Here is a 5,146-nt window from a genome sequence, read left to right as displayed (position 1 = left end):
AGCCATTGAAATGGTCAAAGACAGATCATGGACAGAGCACTGTGTGAATGTCCTACATAAAGAAAACACTGGGACAAAGATATCAGACCAGTTCACAGTTCATTTCCACTCGCCTCTATGTTTTCATAAATAAACTGATAATTCTTGATGCTTAGCAGACATATTTTATGTGAGTGATTGTACATGTGCATACACTGTGGCTGCAGTGGGTGATTAGAGTTGATCCTCATAAACAGTCTAGAAAGGATTTAGTGTTTGGTCTTGTGCATTCCTGCAGCTCTAGCACACCTGATTCAATTCATCAGCTTGTTAGTAGTAGTAGTGTGTGTATGTGTGTGTGTGTGTGTGTGTGTGTGTGTGTGTGTGTGTGTGAGAGAGAGAGAGAGAGAGCGAGAGATAGAGATAGAGAGAGAGAGAGAGATTAGTAAGACACCTATAATGTGCCATATAGGGGGATCAGCAGGCATGGATTGAGAGACCTTGGTTTAAACTGACAGACAGATGGGGCACCTGGCCAGTGAAGGTCTCTCTTGCTGTGTTCACACTCTGGCAAAATGCCGCTAATCACCAAACACTTCACAGAGGGTCAGAGGTGCTAATAGCTTTAGGATGTGCCAAAGACTTTATTACTGTGTGTGCCAAAAAAACAGGACGTTATTTGCAGTATTTACTTAAACTCAATACTTTCCATTGCAGGAATCTCAAAGGTCCTGTTACAGAGGTAATTATGGATCACACACCTTCAGTCTTCTGACTGAGAAATCTGACGCATACTGATGTCTGCTGAACAGGAGAAGGGCCATAAAAATGATTCTTTTACGTTATTGTCTAGCTTCAACATGGAAGTCCTATTGGTTTTAGGAGAAGTTTCTCTATCATGCACTACCATTCAAATGTTTGTGGTGGTTTAGAATACTCACCAAGGTTGCATTTATTTGATCAAAAAATAATAATATTATGAAATATAATTACAATTTTAAATAACTGTTTTTATTTGAATATATTTTAAAATGCAATTTATTACTATGATGTCAAAGCTGAATTTTCAGCAGCCATCACTCCAGTCTTCAGTGTCACATGATCCTTCAAAAATCATTAATATGTCTATCTAATAGTATATCGAATATGCTGATTTGCTGCTTAAGAAATGAATTTCATTATTATCAGTGTTGAAAACAGTTTGCTTAATATTTTTGAGGAGATGGTGATACATTATTCTTTAAGATTTTTTTGATAAATGGAAAGCTAAAACGAACAGCATTTATTTGAAATAGAAATCTTTTGTAACAATGTAAAAGTATTTACGGACACGTTTGTTCTAATGCATCCTTGCTGAATAAAAGTATTAATTTCTTTAAAAAACAATCTACTGACCCCAGACTTGTGAACATTAGCATGCAGTCTAAATCACTTTGTACCAGGGTTATCTGATGTCTCCTGTTTTACTGAATTAATCCTGCCATTGTAGCTTCAAGGCTGTCTGTGGGATCTGCATATAAGGATTTCTGGTGTTGCTGGAGGACAGCCCACCAAAAATTACTACAATGTCCTATTGTGGTTCTATTGTAGTCTAATAGCTTCCTTAGTGAATCAGCGATTGATTTATGCATCCTGCTCCTCTGGATTCTTCTCAGAATAGATGTCTGGCTTCTTACTGTTTGAAATATGAGAATATTTTAAGACATGGACTCCTGGTAGATATAGAACTCATGTGTTGCAAAAGGGAAGATAAGAGTGAAGCAAATGGTAAAATTCAAATTTAGAATTCAAAAGCCCAACATTTCAACCCAAAAAGCCTGTGACATGTTTACCGGCTGGTTACACTAAAGGCTTGTCTGTTTTAGAGAGGCCACAGCTGCTTCCCAGCATTGTACAGAGATACAGCGTGTGGACAGACACCCAGTGCGCATGTAATGCACCATAGAGCTGTAACTGCAGGACAGTTCCCTTACAGGCTTGGTTTTTGACTACATAATCACAAACAGGAAGTTGCTTTGGGCCAGTCACGCAGAGGTACTTCCCCCTTTTGTTTGTTGGAGGTTGTGTGAAAGTTTGTGGTAGAGACCCCATGTCGCCCCATTACTCTTAACTCTCACCAATCTCTGTGTGCATCCTTAATCATTTAAAGACCAAAATGTGAGGTCAACATACCTGTAATCTGTATGATAGTATTTTTTTCAGATATATTTCCACCTGTCACCATGTTGAGTAAAAACTAGGGCTATCAGTAATTCAGAAGACCAAAAAGAATGAAACAATGCTACAGTACAAGCCTGTTTTGTTTGATGTTTATTGTTTGTAAAGTACTTTACCACATAAATAATTATATTATATGTGACCCTGGAGCACAAAACCAGTCATAAGGGTCATTTTTTTGAAATTGAGATTTATACATAATCGGAAAGCTGAATAAATAAGCTTTCCATTGATGTATTGTTTGTTAGGATGGGACAATATTTGGCCGAGATACAAATATTTGACAATCTGGAATCTGAGGGAAAATTTGAATCTGGAAAAATCAAAATGTTGAGAAAATCACCTTTAAATTTGTCCAAATTAAGTTCTTAGCCATGACATATTTCTAATCAAAAATTAAGTTTTAATATATTTATGGTAGGAAATTTACAAAATATCTTCAACAAACATGATCTTTACTTAATATCCTAATGATTTTTGGCATAAAAGAAAAATCTATAATTTTGACCCATACAATATATTTTTGGCTATATATACCCCAGCGACTTAAGACTGGTTTTGTGGTCCAGGGTCACATATATTTATATTTATCTATCTGTCCTCCTTCCTGTAGAGTTCAGCCCCAATCAAGGTCAACTGTCTATGAACTCCAAAACCCTTATGATCTGACTCAATTGTGTTTGGTTAGAGAACTAAACACTGCAGGCAGGTAGATCTCCAGGAGCGGCGCTAAAGAACAGAAATGATGGGTGCAGTAGCTCATGAGAATTAACATCACTCTGGCTCTGATGTCCAACTGAAACCAAAACATCTGATTTACTGTAAATTATAACAGAGACAAAAGCAGCTGAAAGAAACTGTTGTTTCTTAAAACTCAGAACATAAGTTATGCTATGGTCCCACTTTCTATTAGGTGTCGCTAGCTACTATGTACTTATGTCAATAATAATAATAATAATAATACAATTTAGTTATTGTGTTCATGCTGTATTGCTAAACATTTTTGCTGCTATTGAGGTGGGATATTGGTAAGGTTAAGGACAATTTTTGTAGTGTGGTTAGGTTTAAGGGTGGGTTAAAAGAATAGTTCACCCAAAAATTAAAATTTGCTGAAAATTTGCTCACCCTCAGGCCATCCAAAGTATAGATGAGTTTGTTTCTTCATCGTAACATATTTGGAGAAATGTATCATTACATCACATGCTCATCAGTGGATCCTCTGCAATGAATGGGTGCCGTCAGAATGAGAGTCCAAACAGCTGATAAAAACATTTTTGTTTTGTGAAGTGAAAAGCTGCGTGTTTGTAATAAACAAATCCATCATTAAGACATTTTTAACTTCAGATGTTGCTTCTGGCTAAAATATGAGTCCTCTATCCATAATATTGCCTTCTCCAGTGAATAAGTCATCTCGTCTGAACCTGGAAAAATGTGCACAAATCAGGCACCATTTACAAGCAAAAATGGTCTAAAACAGTTCTAAACCAATATGACAGTGGATTCTGATGTGAGAGGACAACAGGAGATGGACTTTTTCACTGGAGGAAGCATTATTATGGATTATGGATCCGTATTTTGAAGCAGAAGCGACAGTATGACATTAAAATGCCTTAATGATGGAATTGTTTCTTACAAAAATGCAGCTTTTCACCTCACAAGACATGAATTGATGGACTGGAGTCGTGTGGATTATTGTGATGTTTTTATCAGCTGTTTGGACTCTCATTCTGACGGCACCCATTCACTGCAGAGAATCCACTGGTGAGTGATGTAATGATAAATTTCTCCAAATCTATTCTTATGAAGAAACAAACTCATCTACATCTTGAGTGGCCTGAGAGTCACTAAATGTTTTTTTTTGGGTGAACTATTCCGTTAAGGGGTAGGAGAGAGTCAGCTGTCTAATTATAGATATAATAACAGAAATTAATTACAGATGTAGATATCATAATTACATGCAGCTATTTTTAAAAGTAAGTACAATGTAAAAAAAAAAGTACTCAATAAAAGCATTGTATTTAATTAATTTGAAGATTAGTTCATAGTAAAGACACTTAAAATATAATAATCCAGTTTACAATTATACCCCCATTCCTCATTATTTCTTTGAATTCCCTAGACATCATAAGTGATGTAAAATTAAATTCTACATTAGAATTAAGTGGCGATGTTTCACTCTGCTTTTTGTATGTCACAGGAGCCTGAAGGATCACTGATCCGAGAGAACACATTGGCTCCATGCAGTCTGGAACTCTGGGTAAATAACTACAGTTCATTCATGGGAATGAGGCTTAAATAAAGTTCCACCGCTGGGACTGTGACACATGGCCCCATAACAGAGATGACATTCAAATGGCCCTATCTTTAGCTCGTTTTCCCCATTGACTTCAGCTGAATTCGATTTCACTGTAATTTATGCAGTTTGACTTATTGCTCTCTTTGTATAAATAACAAATAACAGATGTCAACATACACAGTTGTCTATAAACTTTGCTAACCCCTGTGTGTTATTATGCAAGATAATGTTACTGCAATTCAAATGTTGTTGATGTAGTTCGCTGTTGACATCTGAGGTCATGGTTATCTAGAGAGATTTGGGCAGGGAATATGAGGCGATACTGCAACGATTTTAGCTGTTATGCTAGCCTAGCTAAACAGGATCAATCATATCTGTTTTATCCAAAACATGTCATTGGTCCAGGAGGAATCAATGACGCAACTTCCGCTTCTTTCTTTCTTTCTCTGGAGACTGTTATCACTCACTACAGCGGGATCAAAGATGCCCGTGTCTCACTAGATGATAAGACTGATGTCATGGTTAAAAAAAAAGCACAGCATACGTTAAATGTTACTGTTGAATTTTCTTTGAAGTCCTCTCTGTTTACTTAAGTCCCTGTTATCTAATTTGGTCTTATCACACCTTTCTCAGATATTCCTATGGCGGTGCAGC

The sequence above is a fragment of the Sinocyclocheilus rhinocerous genome, unplaced genomic scaffold, assembly GCF_001515625.1.
Source record: "Sinocyclocheilus rhinocerous isolate Xijiao unplaced genomic scaffold, SAMN03320098_v1.1 scaffold1043, whole genome shotgun sequence".
Taxonomy (NCBI): domain Eukaryota; kingdom Metazoa; phylum Chordata; class Actinopteri; order Cypriniformes; family Cyprinidae; genus Sinocyclocheilus; species Sinocyclocheilus rhinocerous.
The sequence above is the reverse complement of the archived record's forward strand: the minus strand, read 5'-3'. Positions refer to the sequence as shown.